Source organism: Lepidochelys olivacea (assembly GCF_965140295.1).
Source record: "Lepidochelys olivacea isolate rLepOli2 genome assembly, chromosome: 14".
In the NCBI taxonomy this organism is placed as follows: domain Eukaryota; kingdom Metazoa; phylum Chordata; order Testudines; family Cheloniidae; genus Lepidochelys; species Lepidochelys olivacea.
Genome location: NC_140424.1, coordinates 9955664 through 9978851, shown reverse-complemented (window position 1 = coordinate 9978851; position 23188 = coordinate 9955664). Strand labels below are relative to the sequence as shown.

Genomic DNA, 23188 nt, shown 5'->3' with positions numbered 1-23188 from the left:
TAACCCGTTTTGCACCTCTTCTTGGTTCTGTTTTCTAAAGTCTCTTTCTCTTGTCCATATGGAGAGTAACTTCGCTGAAGTCAATATTTTGGACTTCTGGCTTTGAACATACCACCCTGCTGCCATTCAGGCAAACGGGGCAAACCCTGCATTGCTTTCCCTGCGAATAAACAGTGGGATAAGGCCATGCAGAATTCAGCCCCATATGATTTTTTTTGTCTGAATCAGACTGCAGGGACAGGCTCATATTTTCTTTAGTTTATTTCCTGCCCGGCTCTTTTATGCTGATGCAAATAGCCACCTGACTCTCAGAAACACCTGGGTTTGACCTTGTTTACCAAAACTGGGCTTTCTTTCAATGGCAGCATTGACTTTCTAAGCAGAAATACACCTGCGCTAGTGAACAGATGTGATGGTTCTGCTGTTTAGTTTTTTTGTTGTTGTTGCTGTTTTTTTTGCCAGGCATGACTGTTGTGGTGAAAGCAAAGGTTTCTCCTCCTTAGCTATGTGGATAATCTGAAAATAGGTTCCACAGATTACACAAACAAGACTCTCCTTTGAAATGAGTGCCTTTATTGCAAATCCTGTTACTCCACCATGGGTCTGTCATAATTCCTTATACATGTAAGTCCTGTTTGGCCTTCTTGGTGTTTAAAGAACACAGAGTGTGTTCTGGAATGCCTGTGGAGCCATTTAACAGCATCATGTTAATCTGCAGTGACACTCACAGAAAAGCTGTGTGAGTTAGAATTATGGACCAAAGTCAGTCTATCGTTGACACAGGTATAAATCTGGAGTCACTCCACTGTCTTCAGCGGAGCTATTACTTTAGTGGAACCATTATCACTGCATTATAGTAGTGTAAATAAGAGTAGAATTTGGCCCAATATTGATTAGAATAATTGCATGAATTTCAATTGGCCCAGTTCCTCTTAAATTATTGAGTAAGAGAGAAATCTCAAACAAAATGAACCAGATATGAAATCTTGTATTTCATGAGAAGATTCCCCCCTTCAGAATATGATACCTCATCTCTGGGTCACCACATAACAAAATGCTCTGGCACTTAAAAAAAGGAGGCAGCACCAAGAAAACAAAGCTGGTGTCAGGATGAAAAGTTCTGACCTTTTAAAATGCGGTAAAATAAATTAATCTGCAGAGATTGTAAAGAGAGAGAAGTTTATAAAAGGGTTCCAAGGAAGTACGATTGCAAAAAAAGCATAATAAATTCATAATTCTTGTCAAATCAAGTTACTAATTTTTGGATCAGCACTGGTAATGAAACAAGACTTGTGAATTAAATTAAAGAAAGAGGATACAGGAGGCTCCATTTCTTGCATCTAGTCATAGACCTGTGGTTGAATATTTCTTTAATGAGAGATTAGAGTTATTATTCAGTAACCAGTAATATAAGGAGAAGAAAGGATTAACAGGAGTGAGCTCTATTGATCTCTCTGTTTTTATTTGTCCCTTGAAGAATTATACATTCCTATATACACTAAGGGCCTAAATTGTTAAATCTATGTCGCAAGAAGCATTGATTGTACTGTGGGTGGTTTTTGTATTACTGTATTTATTTCATTCCTAGATCAATAACCTTTTCTTGTTGGCATTTAGGAAGGTTGGTGAAATGCTCTGGCCTTTGTTTTGCTTGAGATCAGCCTAGATCATTGGTTCCCAAACTTGTTCCGCTGCCTGTTCAGGGAAAGCCCCTGCTGGGCTGGGCCGGTTTGTTTACCTGCAGCGTCTGCAGGTTCGGCCGATCATGGCTCCCAGTGGCTGCAGTTCGCTGCTCCAGGCCAATGGAACCGCTGGAAGCAGTGGCCAGTACGTCCCTCGGCCCGCACTGCTTCCAGTAGCTCCCATTGGCCTGGAGCAGCGAACCGCGGCCACTGGGAGCCGCGATCGGCTGAACCTGCAGACGTGGCAGGTAAACAAACTGGCCTGGCCTGGCAGGGGCTTTCCCTACACAAGCGGCGGAACAAGTGTGGGAACCACTGGCCTAGATGATCAGGTTCCTTCTGACTTTAGAATGTATGGAAATCTATCAGGTTATTAGGAGGGGAGCTGGGAGAATAAACTGGAGATAAAAGGTTGAATCAGATGATGTCTTAAAAATGTCTTTATTTTTTGTAGATGAATGTATTAGAAATATGTAAAGGGTGAGGGTTTGATGAACTAAAGTATTGTATTGAAAAATTATAAACCATGACTGGTGTATTCTGAATTTTGGGAGGGGCCTAGATTACTGACTAGGTGCCAGAAAAATAAATAATATGCAAATAAGAGATTAAATTATAGGCTGCAGCATATGTCTAGTTAAACAGGGTGAATGGTAATGAGAAATGCCCTGTAATCATCACTGCATTCTTGTTAGTTGTAACTGACAATGTTTGAAAAATATACTTACAAAGATGAGAGAAAAGGAATTTACCTCTATATCTTTAGTAGCATGCATATTACAATTTGTCTTAATTTCTCTTTGTATAAGTAGTCTGATCTGAAGCCTGTTGAAGTAATTGGAAAGGCTCTCATTGACTTCACTGGGCTTTGAATCAAGCCCTCAGTAGCTGGTATGCTGCATTGTTGCTAGGTTTGGGTGGACCAAACCAAAACTTCACATCTGAACTCCTTTAATTTTAGATTGTTACGTGCATGTGGATTCATGTCCCCTGCCTCTACAGTTTTGGTTCTGGGACAGCTCCTAATCCAGAAGGGTTGGTGCTATTTTATAGCTTTGGGTGCTGCAGCTAAAATATTACCGTTTGGGGCCAAAATCTCATGAGACTCGCTTATGTGATTTCAGTGCTGTTGAATCTGCTGCTAAACCTTAGCCCTGATTCGGTCTCAGCCACAACCTAAACATGATCATAATACTGCCTTCTCAGATTCATCTCTAATTCTTCCCAGATATCACCAGATAAAATGGGAGGGGCTGAGAGTTTACAAGAAGGAGGAAATTAAAGAGGGCTGGGTGTGTTATGGTACGTTTTGAAGCCATTCCAACTTCACAGGATCCTTATTTTATAGTCAACACCAAGCTTTTCCAGTACCCATGTTAAGTAATCACCGTTCTTTGACATGGTGCTTCAAGAGGATGTATTTCAGATGCAGTGATGGTCATCAGAGGAGCAGACTGAGTGCTCTAAGAATGATGGCCTCCTCCACTCCTAATCAAGTTATTGATTTCCCAGTGGAGTTCAGCCAAACAGGTGTGCCACGAGGCACTGCAGGGAACAGCAGCAGGGAAATATGGAATGTGCATGGCAGGAAACGATAGGAAGGGTGTGTAGGGCGATCAGTGTGGGGAGGATTTAATTGGACCTGTAAGGCACATGGAGGGAGGAAGAGAGTTTGTGGGCAAAGAAATATGGAGAAGGGAGGAAAAGAAGGGGAAAAGGGAAGGAGGACAGGGATGTCCAAAATCAGAAAAGGCATTAGGACCCCGACTGAGAAAAGTGGTGATGTACAAACTGCACTGTGCTATTTAGCAGTGGCTGAGTCAGGTCTGCTCATTTAACTGACAAAGACAAGATTATTCCCTGCACGGACAGGTTAGCTAGGAGACAGCAAGCTGGACTCTGTTCTGTTACATGCATCATTGACAAACGTGCCTGCTCCTTTCTGACTGCAGGATCTTCACTGCTGGTGGTAACATAAGAGGCAGGGAAAGTCTGGCTTTCAGATTCTAGGGGCAGAGTTTGCAGCATGGGCAGTTTGAAAAATCATCTCTGGACTTCTCAGCTGAACCAATTTGATATGCATACCACTGGGAGAGATTTGCTATGGAACCGCAGACGGAGGCAATGATCCTAGTGCAGATGTACTGTAAATACTTTATCGTGGGTGGATAATGACTTTGCCATTCTGTTTAAAAACGTGTCATTCAAAATGAACTTTATTTACTATGTATCACTGGTGACCTCAGGAGACAGAAAGAATCAGTTTCCCAAAACAGTACAGCCATCCCAAACTTGCTTCCATAGGGGCCTAATAAGAATTGTGCAGGAAAATCTGCAATGTGTCAGATTAAATTAAACCTCAGAGATGCTGCCAGAGAGCTGCCTTGTCCTCTTTACCGTAGTCTAACGCATGATAATTCATTGTTTAAATGTACTTTTGGTTTTTATTCTACATTTTCTGGGCCCAATCCAGCTCCCATTAAAATAAATGGGAATCTTTCCATTGGCTTTAGCAGAAGATTGATTGACCCTATATGTTAATGATTTTAGCCTTTCAGTTCTGTGTATCTTATACCTAACATATGAAGGACCAGATTTTGCACTGTTGCAACCCAAGTATCTATAACACTCTCAGCACAAATAGTCACGACATTGCATTGGTGTAATGAGAGTGAAATTTGGCTTGGTTAATTCCATCCTTCCCGACTTTATCCGACAATCCACCTCTGTGCCTTCATATATTTGTAGCCAGGGCCAAGCAAAACCTTGATATTACAAATTCTTGAGTTATTTACCAAAGTTTGTGAGAATTTAACATAGTATGAAGTTTTTACCCTTTATGTGGTTGGTAGTTTGGTTGGTTTGTGGTCAACATGATGAAATTTATCATTCTAAAGAGATCAGGAACTTTCTGAAAATTTGCCTCAAAGCAAAATTTTGCAGCAAAACAGCAGGTTTTTGCCTGGAAAAAGCAGCCCTCATGTTCATCGGCACAGTCAAAATAACAGAGGTGAAACTTGAAAATGTTTAGCTTTTTCATGATTAAACTTTGGGGATTTTTATGGTTCCTATCACTGATGATGAAATTATCTATTACCCTATTTAAAACTCTCTATGGCAGCAACTTTTACCCCACTCCTCCTTTGTTATACACCCTCGATGAAATCCTGGCTTCACTGAAGTCCTTGGAAGTATTGCCTTGTTTTCACACGCTGTCTTAAATTAGGCTCTGAGCTCTATAGGGGCAGGGTCTATCATTTTATTCCTAGACCCTGATCTAGCAATGAATTCCATGCGAGTGAATCCCTGTGCCCAGGCAGAGCTCATTACAGGATTGGGGCCTTATTGTAATTCACTGAAGTCAATGTAATTACTTTCATACTCATGGTTAAGCATGTGCATAAGTGTTTGCATGATCGGGAGTTTCGTTTTTAGCACCTAGCGTGATGAGGCCCATAGGTGCTGCAGTTGTAATACAGATGTTAATACATATAGGATGGAGCAATTCATATTAAACATCAAGGGTCAAATAATACTAAGTATCTTAAATGTACATGGTGCTTTTACCCCAAAGGTTCCCCAAGTACTTTACAACATATGGTCCGAACCCTGCTGCCTCTCTCAGCCAAAATTTTCACTGGCTTCAGTGAGAGCAGGAAGATTACATGTAGCTGTGGCTTTTAAGGAGATATTGTCAACTGAAAACCACATGTTGCAAACAGACACATTTATTGACTATGAGACCAGGAACAGTGGAGGGTGGGAGGCTTTTCAAAAGCATTGATGGGAATTCGGTGCCCAATTGTGCCTTTTGAAAATGTCCCCCTTAGATTATTACAAGTAAAAGAAGTTTAAAGTTCCAATTTGCTTGTCACTTTTCCACTATTGTGCTTGCTTTTTCCTTTAGCTATGGATGCTGGAAATCCATGACATCAGTTTCACTTTTGTTTATAGTCAATGCCACTTTCTTTTTTCTCCTTGATACAGTGCTTGAGGTTTCAAATGCTGCAAGGCAATATTTGTTGGTTTAAAAACAACTGTTTTCATTGGATTGCTTTTTATTATGGAAACATTTCTACTGAGCTTTGGTTTAGTACAAGCTTGTTTTTGCAACACTTACATGATGGCCCAACTTGAAGTAACGATTGTCTCTTTTACACCTGAGCTACAATGCACAATAGTTTAAAACAGAAACAGTGGAACCCTTTCACCAGTGAATTCTTCTTATTTATACTCCAATAGCATGCAGAGGCCCCAGTCACACATTTAATGATAGTCCCTGCCCCAAAGATCTAAATAAAGGGGAAAAGCTGTGGTGAAATGACTTGACCAAGGTCAGCAAGCCGGTCAGTGGCTGTGCCTGGGATAGAACCCAGGTCTGTAGAATACTGGTGCAGCACCCTATCTATCCACTAGACAACGCTGGCTCTCTTCTTGGCGACTGCATGCAAAACCCACCCCACAAATAGCTGTTATTGAGATTTCCATGTTGCTGAGCAGTTTGTTACATAAGGAGTGGAAATGCCAGCCTGCCAAATGTATGCCCACTCACCAGGGATTGTGAAGAAAGATGTGGAAAACACACTGCATTTTAAATACCATGGCTGGAACTTGTGTAGTCACTAGTTGGGGAAACACTTGTAGCACTGAAAAAGCCAGAAGTTGTTTGCCATCTGATTTCTTGTTACTTAGAAAATAGTTGCACTTGCAGCTGATGTGTCTAGAAGCCTTGCAAATTACATATTAAATGTGCTCAGGTTCCTGGCAATGGGTTATGTGAAAGTGTGTATCTTACAAATCTGTTGCCAGTGAATGTTTCATAATTCTAGATCCTATTTAAACTCTACATTCAGTTTTCAGCAACAAGTGAAATATGATAAACATGTTGACTATTTATTTTCAGAGACGTAATCACCTTTTGGAGCATTATTTTTAAAAAAAGAGAAAGCACAGGTGTTCATGCTTAGACAGCAGTGTGCGTAATATTAAGATCAACAAATACTTGCCAGGATAGAAACAGAATTCCACTTAAGAGGGAACTTCAGCAGCTCATAAAAACCTGTAGGGTGTTATCAATTATACTGTTGTGAATTGACAGTAACTCCACTGGAGTCAGTTTCAACCATGTAGAATTGGTGTATGTGAGAGCGGCATCAGGCCAGATGTACACAGAATCCCAAGAGCAAATCCCCACCTTTCTTCTTTGGCATGTAGAGACCAATAGAGAGTAGCAAAGCATCAAAATATGGGGGCATGCTCTTGAACTATCCTCTAGGGCAGTGGTTCTCAACCTGCGGGCCGCTTGCGGCCCAAACAGCACACACCTGTGGCCCGTGTGACATTCTCAGGGCCATACAGATAGTATATATATATATGTTGTATGGATGTGGCCCACATAACACACAGAGAGCTGCATATGCAGCCCACAGTGGTAAACAGGTTGAGAAGGACTTGTTGAGGTCATGCACTGAAGCAGAGGGTCTACTGTAAATAACTGCTCTGTAATGGCCTTCCTGTACAAAAAGCACTTCTCCATTGCAAAAGTGGTCTTACATAGCGCCTACGCCCCTAGATTCTTCTCTCAGCTATGCTGGTGACACTCTAGAATTAAACCACTGAGGTATATGAAGTTCCTCCTGATTTACACCAGTGTAACTGAAAGCAGAATCCGGCAATGTCTTTAAATAGTTTAATGTATGCTGTAGCCTTATAATAAGCATCTATCAAATATGGGATATAAGACCTGTAACTCTGAGATTTCAAAGGAAAAGTATTAGAGCATGACCAAAGGGTGGTGGTATTCTGATGACAGAAGCAGAAAAGAATTACTGCTTTCCTCGTGCTCTGCTTTTCAGAGAAATACTTCTCGAAAGAACAAATAAATATTCACCCAGCCATGCTGAGGACAGAAGGGCAGTTCCCACGCAACCGCATTCTCTTGTATATACCTAGGCTGGTGCACATTTTGACTCGCTAAAGTAATTTGCTAATGACCAGTTATTTAATATCGTTTTGACTGGGTAGGGAAAAAATTCTACTCTGAAAACTGTACGCTAGGATGCTTAATGGATTTTGGATTAGTCAAGGTACAGTTGCTGTAGCTTTCCTAATTCAGTGCAAGCCAGTACTGCAGTGTGCTTTAAACAAACCTACCGGTACATCCTACAATCAAGCATGTATTTCCAAACAGGTGACATAAAGCAGGCTTAGTCCTTATTGTTCATCGTATGTTTGCTACAGCACTGTAATGAGGAGATATGCTGTAAGGTTTGCTGTGCACTTACAAGTCTAATTTGTTATGTAATATGAATGCATTTCAGAGATACGAGCACTGGGGGTGGGTTACACGCACACTTAAGAATTAGCTACTGCTGTATTCTGAAATACATGACAGTGATCACAATGAGTAGGCTTTTGTTAAAAACCAGAGAAAAGACAGTAATTCTTGAATTTTTTATTTAAATAACTCTGCTTTAGAGCTACCTTGAGAGATTATCTTTGATATAGCTACAGTGGCATTGTGTTGTCATGTGATCAAATGCAAAATCTTCTTGAGAAAAACCTCAACATGTAGATCCTGCAAATACAATCCAATGCTGCTTCCATTTTATATATTGTTGGAGGTAGAGCTTGAAATTAGGGAGGTTAATTACTCAGCTGCTTGGCAAGACTGGATATTTTCTATGTAGTTTCTCTCTCTCTCTTTTTTTTTCCATGCGAGATTCAGTCTGTGCTGTTAAAATGTAAAACTAGTATGTCTATCAAGCAATTAAAAAAATTAATCACATTTAAATTAATCACACTGTTAAACAGTAATAAAATACAATTTATTTCAATATTCTTGGATGTTTTCTACATTTTCAAATATATTGATTTCAATTACAACACAGAATACAACATGTACCGTGCTCACTTTATATTTATTTTTGATTACAAGTATTTGCGCTGTAAAAAAAGAAAAGTTTTTTTCAATTCACCTAATACAAGTACTGTAGTGCAATCTCTTTATCATGAAAGTTGAACTTACAAATGTAGAATTATGTAAAAAAAAAACTGCATTCAAAAATAAAAAAATTAAAATTTTAGAGCCTGCAAATCTACTCAGTCCTACTTCTTGTTCAGCCAATCGCTCAGACAAACAAGTTTGTTAGGAGATAATGCTGCCTGCTTCTTGTTTACAATGTCACCTGAAGGTGAGAACAGGTGTTCTCACGGCACTGTTGTAGCTGATGTTGCAAGATATTTACATGCCAGATGCGCTAAAGATTCATATGTCCCTTCATGCTTCAACCACCATTCCAGGGGGCATGTGTCCATGCTGATGACGGGTTTTGCTCGATAACAATCCAAAGCAGTGTGGACCGACACATGTTCATTTTCATTATCTGAGTCAGATGCCACCAGCAGAAGGTTGATTTTCTCTCTTGTTGGTCCAGGATCTGTAGTTTCTGCATCGGAATGTTTTAAGACTTCTGCAAGCATGCTCTACACCTCGTCCCCCTCAGATTTTTGAAGGCACTTCAGATTCTTAGCCATTGGGTCGAGTGCTGTAGCTATCTTTAGAAATCTCGCATTGGTACCTTTGCATTTTGTGAAATCTGCTGTGAAAGTATTCTTAAAATGAACAACATGTGCTGGATCATCATCTGAAACTGCTATAACGTGAAATATATGGCAGAATGCAGGTAAAACAGAGCAGGGGACATATAATTTTCCCCCAAGGAGTTCAGTCTCCAATTTAATTAACACTTTTTTTTTTTAATGGGTGTCATCGGCATGGAACCATGTCCTCTGGAATGGTGGTCAAAGCATGAAGAGGCATACAAATGTTTAGCATATCTGGAATGTAAATATCTTGCAATGCTGGCTACAAAAGTGCCATGCAAATGCCTGTTCTCACTTTCTGATGACATTGTAAATAAGAAGAGGGCAGCATTATCTCCTGTAAATGTACACAAACTTGTTTGTCTTAGTGATTGGCTGTACAAGAAGTAGGACTGAGTGAACTTGTAGGCTCTGAAGTTTTACATAGTTTTGTTTTTGAGTGCAGTTATGTAACAGAAAAACCTACTTTTGTAAGTTGCACTTTCATGACAAAGAGATTCCACTACTGTCCTTGTCTGAGGTGAATTGAAAAATACTATTTCTTTTGTTTATCATTTTTACAGTGCAAATATTTGTATTCAAAAATAATACACACTTTGATTCAATTACAACACAGAATATAATATATATAAAAATGTAGAAAAACATCCAGAATATTTAATAAATGTCAATTGGAATCTATTGTTTAGCCATGCCATTAAAACTGTGATTAACCGTGATTAATTTTTTTTAGTTAATCACTTGAGTTAACTGCGATTAATCGACAGCCCTAAAAACTAGTATTTTTCAGGTGTGACGTGTGTTGGTGTTTTCCAGAAATTTGCTCATGCGACTCTGGAGGGTATTCAAATTTCCAGTGCATACGGATTTTACCCCTCTCATATGATTAAGCTCTGAAAAGTGAGTTATGCAAAATTGTTCAAGGAAAGGTACAGTGTTTTGGGGATACAGGAGAATTTCCAGTTGGATGCTAGAAGAAGCTAACATGGTCTCAAGGCTCCATTGTCATCTGCAATTTAGCACAACCCATTGATAACCTGCAGAAAGCCTTTCAGGCTAACAAAGTGGACACAAATTTAATTCCCTTACAGTGTTCATCGAAGTAAAATGATTTCATTATTCCTTGTGCAATCAACAATGCCGTGTTTCCCATTAATGGCATCTGATTCCAGAGCCAAACATTAATGAGCATGTTAGAAACTTGGATTTTTACTTTGTAAGGTAGGCTAGCTTCATAAGACTACTTTAACTTTGTTCATCTATGCAGGAGCTACAAATGAAATCATAGCAGTGTTTAAACTGTGCAGTTCCTTGTGAGAGATGTATGTTCTCAGGCCTTGATACCTGCAGATGTTGCTGAATAAATACCCATTTGTGTGTGGCAACATAGCTAACTCAGACCAGGGTGTGATTAAGTAGATAATAGGAAGTGGCAGACACAATTGCTGGTCGTATAGAATTTGGTTTTATAACAGCAGTGTGACTATAAACAAAAGCACTGTATAATACATTTCAATTACTTGCCATTCAAAAGGTAATTAAAGGGCCTCACTTGAAGGGAAAGAGAGTGTTTCCCTGTGATTAGAAATGAGTGCGATTAAAAACAAAAATATCAAGAGTCCTTCCTAACTCCTGATTTTTAGTTTAGTTCTGTAGCACTCCCTGCCTGTGAATGAGTGACGGCAATTAAATGCACAGACAAAATACTTATCCAAAATACCTGCGAGAGACAGCATGGTCTAATAGATAGGGCACTGGGCTGGGAATCAGGATATAATATTTTAGTATTATCTAAATGATTATGTTTTATAACCACCGTGCTAATTTATCTTGAATATTCCTTTTGCTTTAGGAATACAACTTTGGATGGTGTTTTGGACTCAAAATGACAGTACGATTAAATGCATGCTGCTCTGTATGCATATTGTAGTCCTAATAGGATGCCATGTTACTCATGTATAATTACCATTCTATTGCTGCCTTTTTGGTGCCTCAGACACGGTTCTATTTCCTAAGTTATGTTAGTCTGTTCCAGCTGCATATCTCAGGCAATCACCACACATTCATTCTTTCCTTACTTTGGCTACCTTGCCATACAAGAACTGGTGGGTTTTGGAATATTTACTTCAGCAGAAATTTTCAGAATTTTTGATATTTATGCACCAAGCCACAAATAGCTTATTTTTATTATTTATATTCACCAATAATATTCTTCATAATTTTCCAGCCCTGGAAACCCACCATTATTTGTCTTCTGTTGCTGTGACACCTACTACTGCATATTTTCTCCACTCCTTCTGGCTTGTTCTGAGCAGCAGCAGTCACTGGGGGGTTGTGGATTTTATTTTTTGCAACGAGGAAGTGGAAACGCACAAATCCTTTTCGTTCCAGTTTCTGCTGCAGCTCCATGTGTCACAGTGAAATGACCCTTACTGACACAACCCAGATGATATTTTGAACATAGGATTTATTTTTTCCTACTCCACTTCTGTTGTTCTGATTTTTTTTTTAAATTAATATGCATACACAAACAGCTTTCTTCATGTTTGCATGTTTTGAATAGATTTCAGGGTCTCTGTAGCAAAATATTGTTGTTTTCATTATTTACATATCAAGTGACTAAATGCTCACTCGAACATATTTTACCTAATTAAACCATATGACAACCAGTAGTTCATGGTAGCTAATCTCTGCAACAGCTATGAGTTTAGAGCTATTTCGGTCAGAAAATCTGATAACAAGAGGATGGACAGAGAGAGGGACAAAATAGCCTCTACTCATTGTTTCCTCTTTGATCCCAACCCAGTAGTCTATTCCATGATTGCAAAATATTACAGTATCCTACAATAAAGGCAGCTACTCTGCATTTTATATCAACATTGCTACTGGGAACTATAATGCCGTAGAAAGCTGCAGTACTGTTGTTATAGGTGTTTCCTTGTTAGAACTTGCTCGTGTTCCAAGCACTGAATCAAAATTCAGCGGAGGTCACTGGCTAAATACATAATCCGGTGGAAAGACTACTCAAATGTGGAGGAAGGGATCCCAAGAAATGAAAGGGTAAATGGCAAAGGGCAGATTTTGTCATCGCTACTCAGTGGGACTACGAGTGGCATCAGTGTGAGGCAGAAGTTGGCCCTCCAGGAAATCCTGGTCCCACTGAAATCACTATTGAAATTCTCGTACATTTCAGTGGGAATTATGAATTGACCCGAGGATTCTACCTCAATCCAGCTGGTCAGCAGGGCAAACTCTTTCTCTTTCCCTCCACGTAAATGTAAGATTCCGTCACTGCAAATGGCACTTCCAAATAACCACAACCCAAAGACTACTCTAGAAATGGCAGCCTGATGCCAAGAGACGCTTTTGGTTTTGACCTGTTTTAGAGGAGGAGGGTCAAACATTTCTACTAAGAGCCAGACTGTGATACCCTTATTCCCCTTGACTAGTCCCGTTGATAGGGCTCCTTAGCATAAGAGTATGGCAATAGAGCACTAAATGGTTAGCGCTGTTTCTGTCTCCTTTGAATCTACAGTACAGTTCTGGAAGTCTCTAGTTCAATCCCTGGTGTATCAGCTAAGATGGCAGCTGTCAGACAAGCAGAGACATATTTGACTACTCACTGCAGCAGCGGGCTTGCTGACAGCCCTCTCCCATTGTGCAGCATCAGGGTGGTTTGCTGGGCCAGCCCATTCAAATGCAATGGCAGTGAGGGTGGCTGAAAGGTAATCGGAGCCAAGCAGTTTGTATCCTGTAAAATTTTGTTTTACAGTAGTTTAATTTTCACACCCTGCTGTTGCAGGCTGCATACAGCCTTAATAATGATCGCCACGTAACACTGCATTTACTTGCCACGTGACACCTTTGCCGAACTGGATTGTGTCTCTGCAGAGGGTACTACCTTTATAGGCCAATTTCATATTAAGGAGAGAGGTATTTAGTGAATGGCATAATAATTGCCGAACAGCAGCTTGGAGAAGACAGCTCAACAGTGTTGGGGTGGGAGAGAAAGTGATGCTGATGAAAGCACCGTGGATAACTAGAGAATCGACTCAGTAATTCGCCGTGGGCCATGTACATTTGGATTCTGGACTTCAACCCTTCTTTAAATGTACACAGAGCAACTTGAAGTAAATACAGATGCATCCATGGTTCAGTCAATTAATGTTTGTCTGTAGAAGAAGCAGCAGCTGGAAGAATTTTGTAGAACATACGCAGAGGCATCTCTTGTTTGGTATAAAACGGGAATCTCAGGAAAGAAGTTGCGCTGCTGGATGGCTTATTGATTTCATTGGACTGCTTGAGTCAGGAGAACCCCAAGGCTGCTAGATCCATGGAGATCCAAAGTTGGTGTATCAGTGAGAATGCTCTGTGTGGGAAATCCTGCATTGACCCTGAAGCCAGGTGGAGAATCTAATATCTCTTCTCCATCTCTGAATATTACAGAGTCTTAAATATATCCATATAAACTTGTGGGTTTTAGGGAGAGGAGGAGTGATACCATTTCAGTGCATGTCCCTGCACTTTCTGCCTAATTTTGGTAGACACTTGGGTCATTTCCAGCCCTTCCTATGTGTCCGTGGGAGTTCTGCCAGAGTGAGCACTAGAGGATTCGCCCAATATTACCATAATTTCTTTGGCTGTAGCTTGCCATAGGTCTGGGTCATGGTTGGCTTATTGCTTCCTTCATTTCACAGTATTTCGTTGTAAGTTCAGACTGTGGTCTTGAGCACATGAGTTTCTGACTGCGTGCAGCATTTGGGGTGGCCTTTCTTGAGAGTGAGACTCTGCTCTGAAGAACTAATCACAGGTTCATTCCATCACTTTGCACTAAGAAGGAATGCCAGGGGAGCTGAGAGAGTGCGTCTGGGCCAGTGCACTGGGAGAGATGGTGACCGAGGCTGATAAAACCTAAAGTGCTGAGAACTTTCTGCAAGGAAAGAGTATTTGTTCCTGCTTTTAGTCTTTTCAACACTAGTAAAAGATTTCATTGTAACTGCGTAACATTGTATGTACAGCACCTTGCACAGTGGGGGCCAGTCCCTGATTGGCGCTACCACCGCAGAAACAATAATAGCTGTTGGGATGCTTTCAGAAGGAATTCTCACTGGTGCCTTAAATTGACGTTTTGAGTGAGCAGATCTGAAAGCCCCCTTTTAAAAAAATGCATAACTACACTGAGAAGACCAATTATGTTTTTCTTCACTGAGAAAGACCCAAGAATTTTTAAGGAAGTAGAGGTCAGGCAAATTGTGGGTAACAATATTTCTGTGAACTCCATGAGCTGGTGTATAACTGGTCACCTGCAGGTGGGGCTGATTGGTTGGTTGGTTTTCCTCTTAGTTTTTCTCTCTTGCCATTTTCAGGTTTGGAGTTTTATATTCTCAAACTTCAGAAGTGGTTAAGAATGGCCCAGGTGTGTGTTAAAGCCACTCCCAGCAATGCCTGCAGTTTAACTGAGCATAGCTGGTGCTGATTTTATCTGAGAAGAAAATGGGGGTCTTTCTTGCAAAATGGTCATCTTTCCCTTACTTTTCATCATCTTTCTCTTCCATCTCAGAATTTTCAGCTCGGATGGTAAAGGGAGAGTATCTCTGAAGGATTAAAGCTTGCACATATAGACAAATTCTGTTATTTGTAAGTCGGGTTTCCTGGAGAAAGGCATATGGAAGAGCATATGTGCATGTGATAAAGGATTGCTGAGCTCATCCGGTGCAGGATTGCTGAGACTGAGAGCTACAGTTGAGTGTGCAGCATTCACAGAGTATCCAGTTCTTTCAATTCTGGTTTTAGGGGAGAGTCCCAGAACCAGAGAGTTGGCTCAGCTAAGGCCACTTTGCACTGCCAGAGAAGTGCCAAGTGACCTTAAAGCTGCCCTGGTCTGTTTAAAGCTGGCATGGCTCCCATGGGTCTCAAGTAGGAGTGGAACAGGCCTTAGCCCTTTGACTGGGTAACCAGTAAACAAAGGAAAGGCCCCAGATCTTCAGGATGGCAATCTCGCTGGAAAATACAACATTCTGTTTGAAATCGAAGAATTCAGATAGTGAGTCAGGAGGCATCTGGAAGGAGCTGGATACATTGTGGGGATCGGCAGCTTGATCTTTATTAATTCGAACTGACAAATCCTTTTAATCCACACAGTTTTGCTCTTCTCATTGGGTAATTACTAGTGCTGAAAATTTCCTTGGAGGAAAATTGCACTCTGTAAGGGTGATGCCTTTTCACTTCCAACTTACATCTCTGTGGCCCATTCAAAGCTCTTGTGTCCAGTTTGCTAGATTTACTGGAAAGGGGATGTTTCATTTGCTCCCAGACAGGTGGTCTAACATGCCTAGTTTAGAGAATGAAACTAGTTTGCATGGGTTGTTGCCAGCAGCCATCATATACAAAAAAAAATCATAACTTGCTTTGTGCCTACTCCTGGCAACTATGTGTGAAGCAGATAAATGGTGTCTGTCATAAATTCTGCATGTCAAAGGGTTGGAATATGAAAACCACCTCTTGGGCTAAAGAGATGGATGTGGGCAGGAAAACCATTCATGAATGACAAATTGATATTAAATTCTCTCATAGGAAGTACCAACTTTAGAAGGGAAACAATACTCCTTTTCACCTGAATAAAAAAGTGGGTGATAAAATAACTGAGCTTTGCCCTCAATGGGAAAACTGCATTGACTTCAATCTAAACAATTCATGTTCCGATCCAAAAAGCCAATGCCCTCAAGTCCCTGGTGAACCCACCTCTACTGTGATGCCTTTAAGAAATCAACTAATCTGTGATGTTGATGGTGGGTACCTGCTTGAAATGAGCTTTATGCAGGCATGGTAAATGATTTAAGTTCTCCCTGATTTGAGGCAGAGTCACACAGATAATCTTAGTGGAAAGTAAAATCTTAGCAAAAAATCTTCAGTCCAAAATATTGGACACAAACATGTTTTCCTTCAAAACCAGATCCAGGTGACTTCTCTTCCTTCCAATATATTTTTGTCATTGAACAAACATAATAATTATAACAATAGCAATGGATATCCCATTTGTCACATGTCTATTTCAGTCCCTCCATGGTCCTCTGCGGATGTCCCAGGACACCTGCAGATCGTGTTCTGCAGAGACATTGTGTTTAACTCTGACGCTTGTGCACTGTGCAGATGAATCCTGTTCCACTGCCTCACTCCAAGTACCAAGAAACAGCTGGTACTGCTTAGTGATCTTCCATGTCAGCAGTTCCTTTGGGGCAGTCAAAGTGATTTTCTGCATGTTGGCATGTGAATCCAGATTTCATCGCGCATTTCATTGCCTAAGGGTGTGTAGTGCTATCAGGAGTAGAGGATGGAGGAACCATACAGTAGCAGCATATTGAGTATCAGAACTTTCGATAGCCTCAGGGGAATCCGTGTGAACAGACTGTTCTAATGCAGATCACCAGCTCCGTTTCATAATCTCAAACAGTTCATTGGCCCTATATGGGCTGCCCCATGTTGCTGGATATTATTCAAAGGGGTACCTGTGCACGTTATTCAGGTCTCACTGAATGCTTGCCCATCACTACATATTGTTTTTTAGTGGTCCACATCTCTTCCTCCCCCTCCCATCTAGACACTCTGACATTCCATTCCATAGATTCTGAGTCTGGAAGACAGCTGGAAAAGCCTCCTTCCAACCATCACACTTGCTTTCAGCATGCAGCCAATGCTCCCTACAAACTGAATAACACAAGTGAGTCCATTAAACATGTGATGGTGAATGTAAAAGAGGGAGATGAGAATTAAATTGGCCATTCTGTGTAAATGGCGACATGAAACATGAACCCCTTCCTACGGAGAAATACCAGTAGCCCCTCTGCTATGTACTCTGGTTCCCCAGCACTGAACGCACACAGAGATCAAGCCAGAAAGCCCACTACACCCAGAAATCAACAAAGAAAAAGAAGAGAAGGACACTGAGTTGTTATATAGTCGCCTTCTCTTTCAGTCTCAGGAGGTCAATTGGCTGGAGCCCACAATAAACATACTGAGTGGAACTTATTCCTTAGAATCATGCAGTCCCACCGGTGTAACTGAGTACAAGTGACTGGCAAAGCTGAGGGGAGAAGTTGGCCCATTTGTCTCTGAGCACCTCTTAGATTGGAGGTACAGTAGTATCACTTTCTTTTCCAGCCCAGTTTAGTTCATCCCTACTCAGAAGGTCTGCAATTCCCTTGCTGCTACTTCTGTGGGCTCATTATATCTCAGTGTGTTGTGGTAGGTGGCTAAAGTTGATTTAAACTGGCACAGTCCGTTCTTTCTACCACCTAGATGTGGTAATTGTACAGCAAATTAGCTCCTTTCAAGAGGTAAACGGAGCTTTGGAGGAGTCAGTCTAAGTAGATATAACAACGAATGTTTTACATAACATTTCAGGTGGAAGCCCTGCTTGATAGAGTTGAGTTGGTAGAAGAATGTGGCTATAAATTACCTCTGGGATTATTACAGCAGCCTGCTGCTTTTCACCCCTCTTTATTAAAAGCACTGGCTTTTTAGCAATATGTGTTGTTCAGTGGCATGTCTCTTTATTCAGAGCTTACCATTGTTTGCATTTTTTTAGAAGAGGTGGCTCTGTTTTCTAGCAGCATTGCCATGGATTCCCAGGAGGTGGGGGGGAGAGAGAAGGATTTTAGACTGACCTCTCGCAATAGAGCTTTTTCTGTAGCCTCTGTTTTTGGATGCCAAAAGGGGGATAGGTTCAGATAGGTTCAGATTCTGCCTTGTTTCTGTGGTACTTACGAAATCATTCAGCCTGATTTGCCTCTGGCTTGCCCCGAGGTAACTCCATTCATTGATGTGAGGTGAAAACCAGGCCCATTATCCATGCTGTGGTAGGTCCAGTCCACCTAACATTTGACTTCTCTAGCCCATGGAAGCAATTCCATGGATGGTTTCCCCAGAGGCTATTCCTGGTCCTGAAGCATTAATCTCCTCAGCCGGGAGCATGCAGGCCACCCAGTTAAGCATTCCAGGAAGCTCCAAATGCAGAGGCAGAGACACAGCGGCTCTGGGGCAAAACCAGCTCTAGATTTTGAGAAACCCTGTGTGAGATATTTGGGGTCCCAGTGAGACCTCAGTCAGTCGTGTAGCGTGTTTTGTGGGTAGGGCAGGGAAACTTGGCAGTTGGCATTAAAACTTGGCAGGTTTGAGCTGGAAGAGTGCTAGCAGCTAGTAGGGGTTGGGGACTGGGGTCCTGGGCCCTCAAGTTCATCTCAAAAGTTGTGGGGATCGCAGCCGACCAAGCACGTGTTCTAGGCTGACTTTGCTCTTGGGAATGAGGGAAGGAAGGGAAGAGTCAGAGTGCACTGCAGGCCATAACTAATGGGTAGTAAATGTCCTGTATAATATTCCCATTCCTCTGCTGGCACTGGGGCCTGGCAAAGAGCAACTTTAGTGGTAAAAGTCTGGGGGTCACTGGGGGGTCTCCAGAATAGAGCAGAGAATGGGAATTCAGGTCTTAGAGCTTGATTTTAAGAGAGGCTGAGCACTTGCAACTCCTGCTGATTTCAGTGGGAGAGATGAGTGCTCAGCATGTCTGAAAATTGGGCCTCAGTTTCCCCATCTGTTAAATGGGGATGATAATATTCCCCTTACCTGCTTCCGAGAGGTATTATGAAGTGCAAAGTGTTTGAGAAGCACGACCCAATCCTCAGATAGCAGGTGTTGGAGCAATGGGAGGTATTACTATAGTTACAGAAACCCTCTTAAACTTCCAAGTCTTTATTTACTCTCCCACTCTTGCTGTAGATAGAAACTTTTACCTTTTATGTTCAGCCTTTTGCTCATTGTGCCTGATTCAGTTCAGCAGCGCTGTCATCAATAACATCCATTTTGTGTTGTCATTAACACTGATCTGTGGCTTCACTGAATGAATCAGGCAGATGGAACAGGCTAAGAGTAAAGGGAAGGAAAATCTTCTCTCGGCCAACAAATATATTGATAGTCAACAGTAAAAACAAAGGAAATACGGGGAGATAAGTGTACCAGGATAAGAACAATCACTTTAGCATAGATATAGTATTTTTTTTTTGTAAACAACTTTGCCAGAATGCAGGGGCTGCCCTTTAAAGACAAGCTGCCACCCTGGAATGGAAGTTAATTTAAGATCAGAATACGTGTTCAGTGTCCCTAGTAAGCAGACTCTGATGGCAGTTCAGCACAGGAATGAGGTTTAACTAACCTTTTAAAAATCCATTCTTCCCCATGGATTTCATGGGATTCTTGATACCAGTAAGGCAATTGCAAACCAGGAAATGTTAAGGGATTTCAGAGGGGGAAAGTGCATAAAAAGATGCATTGAAACTGAATTCCCTCCAGATCCAGTTAGTGCTTTTGGCGCGTTTCTGGCTTAGTTCAGTTTTCATTGTAGCATTGGTTTTGCAACTGACCTTTTAAATCCCAGTGTCTTGATATGAATGGCCAGGACTGGCAATTCATTACTAAATTTGTAGTTTATCTGCAAATACGTTTTGTCGAGTCTGGAATTTGTCTTTTCCCCAGACTATAGAAGCACTTAATAGCCACAAAGATTAGGCCCTGAACCTGCAATGGGGTCTGTGTAGGGTGGACACTATGAGCGTAGTCCCATTGGTGTCCGTGGAATTCCATTCAGCAAAGGACCACCCACAAGGATCCAGTTAGATGTGCAGTGCCTTAGGTAGGAAGGATGCTCTTATTGTTAAAATATAAGAATGGGAGTCGACCGGTTTTATTCACGGTTCTACCATAGACTTTCTTCCGTAATGTGAATCTGTAATGTGTGGGTTGTTTTTTAAGCCTTTAGGGTTTATGCTTACCAGTTTTCCTTTTCAGCCATGAAGGATAAAAACTTCTTTTTAAAATGAATACTGAGATTTTCACATAATCACAGGACTCGAGGAGCTGGGCTTCAAGAAACACACCAAATACTATTTAACAGGCAAACCTCACAGACGTGAGTGGGCTTCCAACAAAATTATCACAGCGGCATCCCATGTGACTCTCTGTGTTTGTCAATAGCATTTATCTACTTCAAAGAGGTGGTTATGAAGAAAAATTAATGAATATTTGTAAAGCTTCTGTAATCCTCTGATAGTAATTGCTATAAAAAGGTGAATTATGTTGCTATTATAATTTTGAAATATTCATATGGCGGTAGTGCTCAAAGGCCCCGATCAGGATCAAGGCACCATGTGCTGAGTGTTGTACAAACACAGATAAAAAGACAGTGCCCACAGGCACAAGTAACTTAACCTTATAGCAGCCCTGTGAGTAGGAAATACTCTGATCCCCATTGCACTGGGGTAACTGAGGCAGAGGTTTCAATGGCTTGGTCAAGTCCATCGAGGGAATCATTGACAAGAGGTAACATTTCCAATGTGCCAGATTTTTAAAAGTATTTAAGCACCTACAGGTGACAGTAGTTGCCTAGTGGGATTTTCAGAAGTGGCTACATGTCTGTCTGCATCTTTAACTACTTAAATACCTGAACACATTTGACCCTTAATGATGTGAGAGTCTTAAGGCTTGTCTTCACAAACAGAACATTAACCTACAGTGTCCCAGCCTGCCACATGCTAGCCATCTGCGTGGACCCTGCTGCCGTGCACTAAGAGTTCCCTAGTGCGTGTTGACCTACTTCCGTTTCAAAGTGGAGTAGATCAAAACACACTAGGGAACTTATAATGCAGGGTCCATACAGACAGTGTGTGGCAGGCTGGGACGCTGTAGATTTCCATCCCATGTTGTTTAGACAAGCCCTAAGTCTGTTTAGTTTAGTTTGTTTAGACAAGCCCTAAGTCTGCTTTTTAAAAGCGACTTGGGCACTTAGAAGCTTAAGTCTTTTTGAGAGTCAATGCAACGGAGGCTCCTGTGGGTCCAAGTCACTTTTTAAAAGGGGACTTAGGCTCTCAAGTAATTTAAGTGCTTTTGAAGATGTTAACCCTGGCCTAGATTTGAGCTCAGGAGTTTCTAGTTCCTTGGCCACTGGACTGTACCTCTCTCAACTGTTTAAATACAGCTATTTTCCCCCTAGTAGTAGAGGCTGGTTGTGCTTTCTGCTATTAATGAAAGAGCTACAGCTCCCTTTAGGTGAGTTTTCAGTGATATTTATTGCCTGGCATATCAGAGACTTTATAACAAGCTGCTGTGATTCCCACGAAGGTTTCTGAAATTGCTGTTAAATGGGTCACTGTGCATCAGACAACATAAACAAGTTCAGTGCTGCTTCTTGGAAGTGGTAAGAAAAAAAGGCTTATCGTGATGCCTGTCCGTGTGTGAACTGCTGTTTGAAAGAGACCCCATGCACAACTCCTAAATGTTCAAATCTATTCAACTAATATTTTCTTAAAACTCACCAGTCTTTTAGGTCCCAGCCTGTCAATTAATGTGACTCAGCTGTGTGAATAAATGAGCACACTTGACCGTGGTTTGAATTTACACTTCCAAACGTCTTAAGAGGTAATGAATATTCACGGTCTGCCACATGCTAGGAGATCTGAAATGGAGGCTTAGCTTCCCGCAGACCTGGATCTATCTCCGCATGCATTGTTACAGCAGTGCTGTCTCAGGATGCTGGAGGATGGCATTGGTAATAATCTTTTTTTTTCAAATGTCACGAGTGGGAATGCAAAAGAGTGTAACTGCTGCCTTTGAAACCCAGGTAGGGTTGCCAGGCATCCGGTTTTCAACCACAATGCCTGGCCGAAAAGGGACCCTGGCGGCTCTGGTCAGCAGTGCAGTGGGACCCTGCGGCTAAGGCAGGCTCCCTGCCTCCTCTAGCTCCACGCGGCTCCCGGAAGCGGCCGCCAGGTCCCTGCAGCCCCTAGACGCATGGGCAGCCAGGGAGGCTCTGCGTGCTGCCACCGCCCTGAAGGCCAGCTCTGCAGCTCCCATTGGCCGGGAACCGCAACCAATGAGAGCTGTGGGGGGTGGTGCTTGTGGGTGCGGGGACGCGTGGAGCCTCCCTGGCCCAGTCCAGTGAAAGTGAGTGAGAATGGGGGACAGCGAACGAGCGAGGGAGGGAAGGGGTATGGAGCAAGCAGGGGTGGGGCCTCAGAGAATGGGCGGGGCAGGAGTCTCAGAGAAGGGGCAGGGCAGGGGGCGGGGCAGGGCAGGAGTGTTTGGTTTGTTGTGATTAGAAAGTTGGCAACCCTAAAGCCAGGTTACATCCTGCTGTATTAATGCTGTAGGACAAATTCTCCTTTCAGTACCACTCTCTTTGACTTTAAATGGAGTTGCAGAGGTGTAACACAGAGGAATCTGATCCTATATTTTGCAGACATTTAGGGGTGAAATTCACTCCCTAGGCAGAGGCCGCACAAGAGCGATCCACTACTTAATAGGGCAGCTGCTGCTCAGCTCTTTCTGAAAACCAGACCTCACTGAGGTGTCTCAGGTTGAGTGCCCAAGATGACTCATGGCTTTTGAAAATCTGGTGTGGTATAAACACTATTTATAGTCCTTTGGGGTTGATAAGGATCGTAAGCTCTTTGGGCGGGGAATGTTTTTTTTTGTTCTGTTTGTTCAGCATCTTGCACAATGAGGTTCTGCTTCATGACTGGGGCCTGTAAGCATTACCACAAAGCTAATAATAAATCTTATGAATATCGTGCTTCTGGGCACATCCCGGTGTCTCTCCTTTCAACCCTCTGCACCTCTTGCTCCTGTTTCCCGTTCTTCCTAAGCAATGTCAGATAATTAATTTACTATAAAATTAATATCTGAACAAATCTTTCTGCTCATGAAATCATGTTGACTGAGTGACACTAGCATGTGGCAAGGGACTGCTATGTATATTTTGCCCTTTCTTTCCAAGCTTAGTCTTTGGGGATTTTTTAAGAAGACGTTGCCTTAAAAGGCCAATTATGGCTACCTGTGCAATAGTTTTCAGATCTGGA

At 41.8% G+C, this 23188-nt stretch overlaps 1 protein-coding gene across 2 annotated transcripts in view; it reads left to right on the top strand.

Moving 5' to 3' along the window:
- Positions 1-23188, top strand: part of RAB11FIP4 (RAB11 family interacting protein 4) — a 196731-nt gene that overhangs the window by 654 nt on the left and 172889 nt on the right. The window lies entirely within an intron of this gene.